This window comes from Mustela lutreola, chromosome 2 (genome assembly GCF_030435805.1).
Source record: "Mustela lutreola isolate mMusLut2 chromosome 2, mMusLut2.pri, whole genome shotgun sequence".
NCBI lineage: Eukaryota > Metazoa > Chordata > Mammalia > Carnivora > Mustelidae > Mustela > Mustela lutreola.
The window spans coordinates 65,153,129-65,167,425 of NC_081291.1; the positions used below are offsets into that span (position 1 = coordinate 65,153,129).

Consider the following 14,297-nt stretch of genomic DNA (forward strand, 5'->3'; position numbering starts at 1 on the left):
CAAGACCTTCATGAAGAAATTTGCAATTTTTTTTTGAAGGCTGCAAAAGAAACTGTCAATGTAAGTATACTGAATATCTCCCAATAAATCTGTAAACTTATTGCTAGTCCAATAATTATCAAATATTCATGTCACTGACAAGATGATTACATCATTCTTATCAAACTTTAAGAGACCAAGATGAGTCAAGACAATTTTGAATAAACATCGAGTCTTGTTCTACCAGATGGAGACACTCATCATAAGCTATACTAATTAAAACAATAGAGTATTGGGGCACTTGGGTGGCTCAGTCAGTTAAGCATGGGACTCCTGATTTCGGCTCAGGTTATGATCTCAAGGTCCTGGGATTGACCACCTCTGGCTCTGCCCTCAGTGGGGCGTCTGCTTGAGGATTCTCTTTCCTTCTCTCCATCTCCCTGTTCTCATGCTCCCTCTCTCTCTCTCTCTCACTTTGATCCTCACTCTCACTCTCAAATAAATACATAAATAAATCTTAAACAACAACAACAATAAAGTATTGCCTTGGAAATAGACCAACAGATCAATGAGACCAAACAGCTTAGAAACAGACCCACATAGGTATAGTAGTATGGTTCATAACATAGGGGACTTTTTTTTTTTAACTGGTAAATGGACTCAAAAGGGAGACAGCTAATAACCCTAATAAGAATTTTATGTGTTATATATATAATATATAAAACTCTCTCATATATATATGAGAGAAATATCTTTTTTTTTTTTTTGAGAATTATCTTTATAAGCCAGTAATTCTATACAAATACCCTTAACTCTGGAAGACTCAAGGGCTGGACTGACCCCCAGAAAAGAGAGTTAAAGAAGGTCTTTGCGAAAGGTGAGCAAGAGGCAGCGGACCAGTGGGCCTGGGAGACACGCAGGGGGTGAGAATTCAGAGAACAGACACTGGGCTGGAGCTCTGCCCAGGGAACCGCCTGGGCTGTCAGAGCCCCTGCTGCTGGCACGTGAGGAATGCTTTGTGGAAGAGTTGTTTCTGGAATAAAACCCGGAGGTTCAGCGGTCTCACTCACCTACCATTGCTTTCCAAAGGCCGCTCAGCCCCAGCTCCTCCTCTACAAAAAGAAATATCACTGTGGCGCAAATTTATTCCACATTTCATAGAGATATTTTTTTGGAATCAGGGTGCTTTTCGACAGACAGCAGGACCTTGCCAAACTCCAGCACTGAGTTGGGAAGCAGCTGAGGCTTTAAAATATCAGCATAAAAGGGCCTCGGTTTGTCTAGGGGTTGATAGCCCATCTGGAGAGAGAACAAAGCCCTGCTTGCTTTGCTCTGTGCCAGGCGACAAGGGCACAGCACAGTGGTCCATTCTTGCATAGACTTATGCAGAGCCCTTTCTGACAACAAACTACCTACTCCTGCTATTATAGGAAAAGGAGCAAGTGTGACCTAGGATTGGTATCCTTAGGACATAGCTAATATATTCAGCAAATGTTTTGGAAGCAAAAACCTTGCTTATTATAGTGGTGGCAGATAACCATGTAAGAAGCGTAGTAATTTTCTGAATGTAATTTTGATAACATGACATTCTTTTTTTCTAAAAATTATGCGATACACTGCTGTGGTGTATGGGTAGGGAAGCTTCCACTAGAATTTTATGTGGATGACTATTTCCACAATTTTCTATAAACAGGGGGCAGGAGAGTCCAAGAGAAAGAACTAAAGGCATGAGTTTGTTTCCTCATGCATCCGTTTTCTACTTAAAAACTTCAGAGTCTTCCTGCAATTACAAAGTGAAGTCCTGTGCTTCTTAATTAATATGTCACACAAGACTCCTTGTGATTTGGTCCCTACCCACCTTTTTCCTGTACAGGGAACCAAGTTTCCAGATTTACATTGTCTTATAGAAAAACCTAAATGTTAATTTGGCCTGTGGTCCCAACGGTGGGGGGGGCGATGGAGGGGGGACCTAAATTAACTGATGGACGGATTTATTGCTCCACTGACAGCTGGGTAAAGTGAGAGCTGCTAAACTGGGTTCTCCAAAGGGCATCAGTCTCAGGAAGACAAAGAAAAGAACCAGCCAGAGAGAAGCTGAAATAAGAACCAGATTGTTGAATTTTTGGGTCCAAGGCTACAATCTGACTCACCCAATAGCAGCTATACTGGTAGACTTCCTCAGATAGATAAAATGTCACTTATCTTTGTTCCATTTTGTAATTTTTATGCTCCCATCTTTATATTTATTATATTATATTGAAAGCGCTCATCTAATCAAACAAGCAGGAATGGGGGTCAAGAACAAGTCCAAGGTGTATAGTTCATGGAACTAGGTGAGTTGTAGAAGCATCTTCTAGAAGAGAAGCTTTAAGGAAAGAGGATGAATCGTGAGTTCAGTTTTAGGTGCACTTCACTGGAGGTGTTTGAGGGGCATCTAGATGGAGATAGCAAGTGAACAATTCAAAAGAGAAATCTGGGTAGAAGACAGAATTTAAGATGTTGGGAGTATAGATAGCAATTGAACCCAGGGGCATGGATGGGATTGCCTGGTGGCAGAACGTGGAATGAGGAGAGGGTAGGACAGAGCCCCAGGGCCCTCCCACATTTGCAGGGCAGGTGGAGGGGAAGTGTTTGGCAAAGAGTAAAGAGAAGAGTCAGAGTAGGGTAGGGAAACTGGAATGTGTGGTATCATAAAAGCCAAAGGGAACAGTTTCAAAAGAGAGAGTGGTCAACTTGGTGGAATGATTCTAAGAGGTGGTGTGATATGAGGACTGTAAATAATATATAGAGGGGCACCTGGCCAGCTCAGCTAGTAGAACGTGCAACTCTTGATCTTGGGGTCATGAGTTCAAGTCTCATATTGGGGTAGAGATTACTTAATAAATAAAAGTTAAAAAAAAGAAAAATAATACATTGAATTAAGTGATATGGAGATAACTGATGACTTTGACAATAATGTTTCCATAAAATGGCTGAGACAGAAGGTAAATTAGAGGGCTTGTGAAGAGAATAGTGGCTGAGGATGGAGAAAGACACTGTAGACAACTCAGGCCAGAGATCTGAGAGCTAAGGGCAGGAGAGCAGTAGTAGCTAGAGGAGTATGTGTTTTCCAGACTTTTGTTGTTGTTGTTGTTGGGGATGGGGGAGAATTGGTTGGCTTCTTGATTTGACTTCTTTGTTATCATGAGACTGATCAGAAGCATAAGTGCTGAAAGGAAGAGATTGAAATAAAATAAGAGAGAATATAATTAGTATGCCTAAGAAAACCCTGAGGAGATGTAGTACAGAGCACATGTAGAAGTGTTAGCCTTTGTTGGAAGAGGGAAAACAGTTGACTGCATGAAGTTTTCATCTAATGGATTCCATTTTTCTAGTGAAATGGGAAGCAAATGTACCTGAGAATGACAAAGCTGAAAATTTGAAAAGAATAAAAGAGATTTTGTAAACATTTGAAGACCAGGCTGCCAGATAGTAATGACCTGGGTCAGGTCACTGACCATTAATGTGTAGTGGTTTTCCCAGTTGCTCTCAACAGCCAGGGTGCATACAGGGAGAAGACATATGGTTCATCTAGGGTTGGGAGATAATTTTCAGGAAAATAATTGAAAAGATGGATTCCAGAATCTATAAGTAATAGAAAGAAAATAGGCAGAAAGGAACAATTGATGAACAGATTCATAAATTGATGGAGAAATGGAAGGGAAAGTCAACTCAAGTACCTAGTAGAAGAATAGTTGTGGTGGAGTACTTAACAAAACAAGTTGAAGGAAAGGAGGGTTGTGAATTAATGCTAGATGTTTGCACCATTGGATTCAGAAATGGAGTAGTTTCAAGAACTGCCAAGTTCCATAGTATGCAATGGATGGATGAAGAAGAGTGGGTAATTCACTGGAGGGATAAATAGTTCATTCATATGGACATAAAGTCACGTACACTGATGGATGGAGGTGGGAGGGCAGCGGGTAGGGGGCTGACCACAGAAGCATCAGTGGAGAAGATATGACTAGAAGTCAGGTGAAGACCGGCACAAAGAATGAAGCACAAGTTTCAAAGTACAGAAGACTAGCCAGAGAGGGAAGGAGTAGTGACCTGACAGTAGCAATGGGGAGGACACTGGTCCACTAAACTCTGGAGCCACTTGGAGTGTAAATATTCCCCATTTGACAAGCTGACAGATGAAGCTTGTTCTCAGAAGACTGTCTAGGTTCAGCTGAAACAAAGAAATAGAAGGAATCTCCTGAGTAGGATTTGAAGATACAGGGAAAGGAAGTCTCTCTTTCATGGAATGGCTCTTCCCCCATGCGTTCATAGTGCATGAGTTTGCCAAAAGTGGATAAATGGTGGCTGAGGTCATTATCCTTCTCATGCAGAGACATTTTTTTTCCCATATTTCTACCTCCCCAAACCTAGGATACTGTGAAACACCTGGAATAAGTTTTTCTAAAGTGTTTAACTCTTAATGAAAATTTGATTGCTCAGTCTTTTGCTGATTCTGCATTCTACTTTGATATTTCAAATACTAGTAATCATTATACAGTAATTTAGATGCAGATCCAAAAGAGTACAGGAAATTCATTTGTACCTGTATTTTCATCCGTACACATTTGGTGATTAGATCTTTGTTATGAGCTTGTCTTGGTATCATTTGCTCCTTTTTTCCTAAAAGTGAAGCAGTAGAATGTGTTCTGGTTAATTTAGCATTTTGGTTAAGTTGTAGTTAATCCAAAAGTATTATACACAGAGATTATATTATACACAGAGATTCACTTTCACCATCCTAGGAAGGATATGATGATTAATTAAGATATTACCTGTCATTTGGGGACTAGAAAGAGAATATAATAACAAAATTGTATGCAAACTTAATTTATCATTATAGAGAATGCTGTATGTCCAGGTAATTCACTGTCATTAAATAAACAGTCTTCAATCACTTCTCCTAGTAAATCTGATGTCTACAAATCTGATTTTTGCTTATAACACTAATGAATGGAAGTCCTAAAATAAATGAAATTTTGGTGTCTGGCTTTAAAAACGCAAATCATAGCAATTAAGTAAAGCATCTCAAGAAAGGAGTTGAAATGTCCTCCTCCCATGGAGATCTGGAAGAGAGATGTGTTTTTTACATTAAAAACTCGAGGAAGGAATCCAATTTGATAAGGCATTAAATTGAGAACTTCACAATATCAATCCTGTTTTCCTGGGCAATATGGAGATTTGTGGCCATCTATAACCATTTGCCCCTTCTTTCTTACTATATATCAGATCTTGGGAGTGTTGTTTGAACAAAGAGGTCTTCTAGATACAAAATAACCTGCAAAAGAAACCTATCATTCAGAGTGGTTGTTCTTTTAAGGTTCCTGTACCCAATCCCAATGTTGTGGAAGAGGGGCATCACGCACACAGCACCAAGCAATTCTGGGACATCAGCAGGGTGTCAGGGAATTCAACTCAGTTCTGATGCTATCTGCCTGAAAATAGCATCAGATTCCACAGGTTAAGAATTCCGTCCCCCAAGACTGCCTCCCCACCACCCCCCACTTCAGACTCCAGGCCAGTGGCAAACCCCAGGCTATTACTCATGCTTCTGACCAATGCGCTATGGCTTAGAGGTTTTAACAACCTCCACCCCACTCCACCTCCTGCCCTTACGCTCCCTTAATTTACTAGAGTGCCTCACAGAACTGGGGGAAACATTTATTACTATCAACAGCCAGGTGACGAGACACAGTGGATGAGGTTTGGGGAAAGGAGGAGGAGCTTCCATGTCCTCTCCAGGCACATGTTGTCCCCGCATCTCCAAGCATTCACCAGCCCAGAAGTTCTCCAAACCTTTGGGGTTTTATAGAGGTTTCATTACACAATCATGATTGACTAAGTCACTGGCCATTGGTAAATTCAACCTTCAACTGCTCTCCCCTCCCCAGAGGCCAGGGAGCAGGACTGAGATTTCCATCTCTCTAACACATGATTGGTTCTCCTGGCACCCTGCCCCCATCCTCATATATCTAAGGCATTTCCAACCTCATTTTATTATCACAACACAAGATACCTTAATGCCCTTGAAGAAACCTTCAAAGGTTTTAGGAACTAGAAACCGTAGACAAAGACCGAACACACAACAGAAATATGTTTTGGTCATGTGAATGACCAAATATATGTATTTCTTATAAATCACAATATTACAGTTGTCTTAGTTGATAATTTATCTTAGGTGATAACTAATCTTAGTAATAATGATGCAATTGACAACTCTGTATTGCTAACTGTAAAAATTATCATAATATTTCTCTGTCAAATCAGATGAGCATGTTCCTTTTGAATTTAAATTAATTTTTAAAAATAAACTGCAAAAATAATCTATTGGGATTACAGTGAAATAAAAGCTTTTGCACAGCAAAGGAAACACCATCAACAAAATGAAATCAATTGGGAGAAGATATTTGCAAATAAGTAAACATTTATTAATTAAAAACAGGGCGCCTGGGTGGCTTAGTCAATTAAGTATCTGACTCTTGATTTCAACTCAGGTCATGATCTTGAGGTCCTGGGATCAAGCCTTGCATTGGGCTCTGTGCTCAGCATGGAGTCTGCTTATCCCTCTTTCTCTGCTCCTCCCCCCACCAAGTATCTCTCTATCTCTAAAATAAATAAGTTAATTTTTTTTTTAAATTGTAACTTTATAATGGAGATTCTTGCAAATACCTTCTTAACCAAGTGCTCAACATTTTAATCATAAACCCTCTGGGGTAGGCAACGTGGCCCTCCCAAGCAATTTCCAAATCCTAGTTGATGACACCTATGAATTACATAATCTTACATGGCAAGAAACTTTGCAGATATTCCTTAAAATAAGGAGATTATCCTGAATTACTTAGGTGAGCCCAATCTAATCAAATGAGTCCTTAAAAGCCAAGAATTTTCTCTGGCTGAAATCAGAGAAATATGACAAAGGAAGAGGTCAGAGATAGTTGAAGCATGAGAAGAGTTCAACCCACCACTGCTGACCTGAAAATGAGGGGCCCAGGGACCTGAGCCATGTGGAAGTGAATTCTGCCAACACCTAGAATGAGCTTGGGTATAGATTCTGCCCCAGAGCCTCTAGCTAAGAGCCTAGCTAGCCAACACTTTTATTTCAGCCTTGTGAGACCCTAAGCAGAGTACCAATCCTACAGGATAATTAATTTACAAAACTGTTAGCTAATAAACAGGCATGGTTTTTTAACACACTCTGTAATAATTTGTTACACAACAATATAAAATGAATATTCTCACTGCTGTGCATCACTGAAAACCCATCTATCTTTGTAATTAATTTTTGAACTGGCATAGGAAATAGATACACATTCCATGAACCTGTCTTCATCAGATGTCCTGGGTCTTAAAAGCTATTGCTTCAAGCGTCTGAATGCTGCCCTACTTTCCCCACGCACATTCACTCCAAATGTGGCTGCTGTGTATGAATTATATTTTCTTTTCTGTATTCTTGATAACCTGGCACCTATTGATCCTGGAGACATTGTGCCTCCCCAGGGTAGCTAATTCCTAGGGAGTAAAGGACTCCCCTAAGAGTGTGACTTTCACATGCAAACCAACCAATCCAGAGCCTACACTTGCCAATTACCCTTTTGATCAACGTCCCACAGATCAAGCCAACAGTCCTCTGTCCCAATCACCCCAAGGCCAGGAACCAGAAAACTCAGGACAGCCTTCACATACCAAAACCCACTGAAATTATTCAAACTAGCTCATCCTAAATTCACCTAGTCTGTTTACCTCACTTCACCCAGTCCTTCCTGAAAAAACAAAAACAAAAAAACGCAATAAAGTTCTTGTCCATGCTTTTCCCTCATTCTCTCTGGCTCCTGATCAGCAATGGTACTTCCTGCATGGTCAAGCATGCATCCTCCTTTTCGGAACCGTGAGTAACAATGGCAATCATCTTCTGATCTGCTGCCTTCATCATGCATGAATGAAAACAAAATCCTGAGTACCTTTTTTAAAAACAGATTGGTCTTTTGTGAGATTAAGAGTTTCTTATGGTTTGTCTCCCTCCCAATCCCATCTTGCTTCATTTTTCTCCTCCCTACCCTCCACAACCTCCCACCCTGCCTCTCAAATTCCTCATATCAGAGAGATCATATGATAATTGTCTTTCTCTGATTGACTTATTTCACTTAGCATGATACCTTCTAGTTCCATCCACATTGTTGCTGGGGGGTGGGAGAATAGGTATAGAGTGGCTGGGTTATGGACATTGGGGAGGGTATGTGCTACGGTGAGTGCTGTGAAATGTGTAAGCCTGATAATTCACAGACCTGTACCCCAGGGGCAAATATTATATGTTAATAAAAAAATTTTTTAATTAAATTAAAAATTTAAAACAAACAAAAAAACCCAGATTCGTCTTTTAACCACACAGAGCACAGCTACCACCACCAGGTTTTACCGAATGCACTAGGGGTAACAGAGCAACAGAAACCAGAGAGGACTGGGAAACCAACAAAAGAGGTCGCTTTTGGAGCCTATACAATGGAACCTAATCCTATGGTCCCAGCCAGCCCAGCAGATTTCTAGGTTGTAGAAAGCTCAATTCCTATCCACAAGACACTTCTGGCTTTGCAAACCTTCCATGTCCTGGCCCCTAATTCTTTACTGAATGGCAAAAAGAGGCCCTCATTTCCCAATCCAGGATGGCTCATCATGAGAACATACAATCCTTTAAGAAAAAGTCTCTTTCTCAAACTCCAAGGTGATCTCTGTGGACCAGATAAGGCAATCAAAATAACTAATGTTTATTTTCCCCAAAGCTGAGTTTCTCAACATTAAATTGTAGCATGTGCAGAACTCCAAATTTCTAATCTAATTTCATATTAAGAAAATAAAGTATTTATCTACCTCATCCAGGGAGCAGTCCTATTAAAGCCATAATACATTTACTTGACTACAAAGATTATATAACATGTTAATGAACTGCCCTACATTTATATTTATGATGACTTTGGCATTTCCTCGTGGGGGGTGGAGGGAATGGATGCTTTATATTTGGAAATCCTAAGAATCTATTTTAATACCTTTCCCCAAACAAAGGAAGTCTGCTAGGAAGTTGGTCTCTATCTTCAGAACAATAAAACAGCCAGCCACCTACAAACAGAAGTTTTCTAACTTACAAACAAAATGGAAGTTCTTTCTTTTCTCAGCACCCTGCCAGCATGCTAATGGTTGCCAGGGAGCCTGGAGTGGCCATCCAGGACCACTCTTGTGAACAGTATCTGTTTTCAGCAGATGGTTCATGAAATGAACACTCATAAAGCAGTAGATATGAACCTAGCACATGCAAAGAATCTATGTTAAATACTTTACTATATGGCTATCAAGTTCATGTACATATTGTTGCAATTATCCTTTTTAATACAGGGCAACAGTTACACACTTTTGGTGAATACTTGGGAATTACCTGTAAAAGCTCTGATTTAAATTTTTTTTGTATTTTCTTGTAAGAGTTTAGGTACTCATTTAAAATTCTAGTGACCATTAAAGAAACCAGACTTCAAATTAACAGTCTGTACAATCAGGGGTGCCTGGGTGGCTCAATCAGTTAAGCATCTGCCTTCAGCTCAGGTCATGATCCAGGGTGCTGGGATTGAGCCCTGCATCGGGCTCCCTGCTCAGTAGGGAGGCTGCTTCTCCCTCTCCCCACTGCATGCTGTCTCTCTCTCTCTCTCTCTCTCTCTCAAATAAATAAATAAAATTCTTTAAAAAAAGAAAAAGTAAGTAGTCAGATTCAAGTATGAATTTGGAGATGTATGATCTGAAATGCAAGCATATTCCTTCCAAAACTGCATAATCTGGACTTAATCATGAGAAGACATTAGACCAAACCCAAAACAAGGGACATTTATTTTTTATTTTTAAAATTTTATTTATTTGTTTGTTTACTTATTTTATTAACGTATAATGTAGTATTTGCCCCCAGGAGTACAGGTTTGCGAATCATTAGGCTTACACATTTCACAGAACTCACTATAGCACCCTCCCCAATGTCCATCACCCAGCCACCCTATCCCTACCCCTCCACCCCCCTGCAATCCTGTTTGTTTTGTGAGATTAAGAGTCTCTTGTGATTTGTCTCCCTCCTAATCCTATCTTGTTTCCTTTTTTTAACAAGGGACATTTAACAAAATAACAGGCCTATACTCTTCTAACTTGTTAAGATCATGAAAGAGAATGCCCATCTCAGGTAAAGACTAAAGACACATGGTAATCAAAGTGATGCATGATCTGGGAATGACACCTGGAGCAGTGGATAAAACCTAGATTTTTGTGGATTAGATAATAGTATTTTCTTAATGTTTGTTTTCTGATTTTGATCATATCTGAAAATTAATCTCAAATGGCTCAGAAAAATAATATGTATGTGTACATACAAAGAAAGAGAATGATAAAGTAAATGTGGCAAAATGTCAACATTTCAGTGATCTGGGTACATCTGGAATTTTTGTATAGTTTCCAATTTTTCTGCAAACCTGGAACATTATTTTTTTTCCTGTAGGCTCCACACCCAATGTGGGGTTTGAACTCACAACCCTGAGAACAGGTGTTGCATGCTCTACTGACTGAGCCAGCCAGGTGCCCCTGAAACAATTTTTAAAATCCACTAAGGCATTGTCCTTTTAATCCAAATAAACATAAAATAGCATCGCTATACAGCTAACAGCAATCTGCTTTTTTCTTCCTGTTTCATTCACAAAGCAGTAAAAATAATTTTCCCTATTTTTTTCCTAATATTTTTGGCAAGTTCCTTGCTTTATTCCCTTGACACATAATGTTTTCTTTCCTTGTTCCAGCCACCATAACACTGGAAAACTCTGTTCTCTAAGAAATTCTGCACAAGACAAAGCATTAACATCTTTCCATCTAAGGTTGCTAATCTACAGGGAGCAAAACTCTTACAAGATTTGGGCTTTCTTGTTCCATTAGTATACCCCACAGATAAACCCAGCTGCATGAGGGAAGTTGTTCCTAGATAAGAAGAAAAAACTCATTTTCAAATCATGACAAATAATAAAAGAAGAAATAAAAAAAGAAGAAGCCAATAGCTCCATTAATCTAGCTCTAGAAACATGAGGCTTTAAATCTGAAAGGATCTGAGTGTGGGTTTGGAGCCTCTCCCCAGGCTCAGACAATTTCCAAACATTAGGTGGAACACTCCAGAAGGAGACCTCTGCTCCCATTAGAATAATTCTATCAATTTTAAGTTCTCCCAATCTTGACTGCTATTACGGCAAGTTCCCCCTGGAATATAATGAAATGGCCCCCACAAAAATATGCAGTTGCCACTTGTAGATGAAGGACAACCTGAAGTTAGATGAAAACCTATGGGATTTCCTTACCTTCAAGTAACAGTTGTGTGAAACAGGCTCCACATCTGTGCCAGGTCCCTGGGGGAGTTGAGGCTACCTCAATGCATGCAGAATATATAGGGAGAGATTATATATCCGGGTTTTTCATTACAAAAGGTATTTTTGATGGGTTTTCAGCCAAGATCCACTTAAAAACAAAAGCTACACAAAGACTACAAAAAGGCCACACAAACTTTAAACAAAAGGCTAAAGAAAGACCAAACAAAAGCCAAAGAAAGTTTAAACAAAGAGTGAAACAAAGACAAAACAAAGGCCAAACAAAGACAAAAACAAAGACTAAAACAAAGGGCAAAGGAAAATCTAAACAAAAGCTAAGCTAGGCTACAGCCATACCACACACACACACACACACACTGATGCTATATCTTTACACACATCCACATATTTCAGTCCCCTACCTTCTACATCCCACATAATCCACTCCATGTGAAATCCTTCACGAAGGCACACTCCACACCAACTCCTCACACCAAACCATATGACAGATCCAACAAACCATCATACCGGCTCACCCTACCAACAAACCACACACCCTTCATCCAGTGCCCACATATGTGGACATGGAGATGCACATGGAAGGGAAACAATAAGAAGACATGGGGGGAAGACAGTCATCTATAAGTCACAGAGAGAGATTTGGTACAGATCTCCTCTCACAGGCCTCAGAAGAAACCACTCCTGCTGACACCTTGATCTCAGATCCTAGCCTTGAGAACTGTGAGAAAATACATTTCTGTTACTTAGACCACCATTTGTGGTATTTTGTTACTGCTGCCCTAGCAAACTAATATACCATAGTCCCTGTACTATTTAAAATAGTTTTTGTATTTATCAAAATAATACTAGCATGAAGTTATTTATAATGTTATTAAAAGATTTGTGTGTCAACTATACACCATTTTAAAAGGCTTGTGTTGAAAAACAATAGCCCTTTTTCTACCTCACCCTATTCCATAATCCCACTCACCAAAGGGAACCACACTTAACTTTTTTTAAGCTGTTTTTTCTATATTTATTTCCACATTGCTAAATAATTACATAAACAGCCATTTATATACTTGTTTACTGAAGGCCTTTGGCTTCTTGATGAGGATTTGGTTTTCTTACTCTCTCCTCTTTGCTCTCTTATCTCCTTCATCCACTGAATGTAGTTATCTCAGTATCTATATTCCTATAAATATGTAAATATTTCCTACAGAAACTTCTGATCAACTGTGATTTTTTTCTTTCTCTTTACAACTTTGTTTTTCCTGGAGTTAATAGTTGTCCTGTGTTTGCTTTCATTTGTTTATTTTAATTTTCTTAGTTTTTTATTTATGTGTCACTCATTTTTTCCCCAAATATTCCAACAGATTCCAATAATTTTCTCAAGCATTCTAATATATCGAATAATCATTTCCATCTATTGTCTTCTGTAATTCTCTGTTCTTATGTTCTGTTTTTAGACTGGTTGCTCTCAAAGTCAGTGCAGGTGGGGGCTTCCTTTCATTGGTTTGCTGTAAAGGATCACCTGTGCCTTGGATCCCATGTCATTCTCATTTTTGGTTTTCTCCCTCATTTTTCTGAAGCGCATCTTTTAGTTAATCTTCCTTAGAAAGGAGACACACACACACACACACACACACACGCACACACAATATATCTCTAACTCTATCTCTATCTCTATCTCTGTCATCTCTATCTATATTTGTATATCTTTTTGAGTGCTTGAATGCCTGAAAACTGCTTTATTCTATTCTCACTACTTGGTTGCTTGTTTGTCTGGGTATAGAATTCTGGGTTGAAAATAAGAGCCAAAACTCTGGCTGTATTGATTTTCTGTATTGTTTTTTTTCCCTCTAGTGCTGTTGTTGAGAAGTTCTAGACCTTTCAGATTTCCATTCTTTTCTGATTTTTTGAAAATCTCTGGAAATGTCCAAGATCTTATTTTACCCCAGTTGTGCTAAAACTCCCCCATTCTTTCAATATCAGTCTTTTTTCATCTGCATTTGGTGAATCATTATCCTTTGGAAAATTATAACACTCTATCCTGTACTTTTTCTGTTTTTTTTTTTATTAATATATTCCCTCTCATTTTCTTGCTTCTGTCTGAAAATTTTTATTAGTTGGCTATTGAAAAGTAAAGACAGAAAACTAAATTGTTCTAAATTGTTCCTCATTCTTCTCTCTAGGAAACTGCCTATTCTTTGATTTTTAGCTCTGCCTTTTATGACATTTTCTTATTTTATTCACCAAATACCTCCTATTGAATTTTATATTTTCTTTTGGAATCAGATTCTTAAATCCTAAGACCTCATTCTTATTTGCTGACTTTCCTTTTTTCAAAGCACATAGTCTTTTCTCTGAACTCTAAGAAAATAGTAATTACACTGTGTGGAGGTTCCTTGCTTACTTGTTTTGCTTGTTTGCTTCTTTGTTAGCTTTGTTCCTTGAATCGAGTTAGTCAGCTTACCTCAGTTTCCTTAATCCTTCTTTTGTTTTCATCTCTCTCCTTCTTGTTGAAAGCCTTTTCCTTTGTCTAGTGATCTTTCACTGTCCATTTCTGTCTGTTAGGCATTCAAGAGGTGACTGGATGCTCTGAGTACAAGCACAGGGCTTGCTGAGAGGATGGACAGCCATACTGTCCAGAGCTCAATGTCTAAATGGCTGGAAGATTTTCCCCTAGGGTCATTCAGTTTCTTCAGGGAAGAGTAATCTGCTTTCCAGACTGGAAGGAGTAGTAAAGGTATGGGAGTTTGAACATCTTGCTACTGATCCTGTGATCAAGAGAGACAAGAGACCACATGACTGTGTGGATGTATCCCCTTTTCAAGCTCTGCCCATCTCTCCTGTGCTCTCCACAGATTGTGAGTCTGGAAATTTCTCCATAATAAACTTCCAGGGACCAGACCAAGC

The 14,297-nt window shown here is 39.1% G+C and overlaps 1 protein-coding gene across 2 annotated transcripts in view; it reads right to left on the reverse strand.

Moving 5' to 3' along the window:
- MOBP (myelin associated oligodendrocyte basic protein) overlaps positions 1-11,686 on the reverse strand; it is a 54,036-nt gene extending 42,350 nt beyond the window's left edge. The window contains exons 1-2 of one of the 2 annotated variants that reach the window (XM_059162005.1): positions 11,373-11,519; positions 4,562-4,638 (exon numbers count right to left, since the gene is read on the reverse strand). The gene's annotated coding sequence lies outside the window, so the exon portion shown is untranslated. Of the gene's footprint in view, positions 1-4,561; positions 4,639-11,372 lie in introns of both variants that reach the window. The other variant, XM_059162006.1, reaches the window with a different exon arrangement.
- Between the last annotated feature and the right edge of the window lie 2,611 nt (positions 11,687-14,297).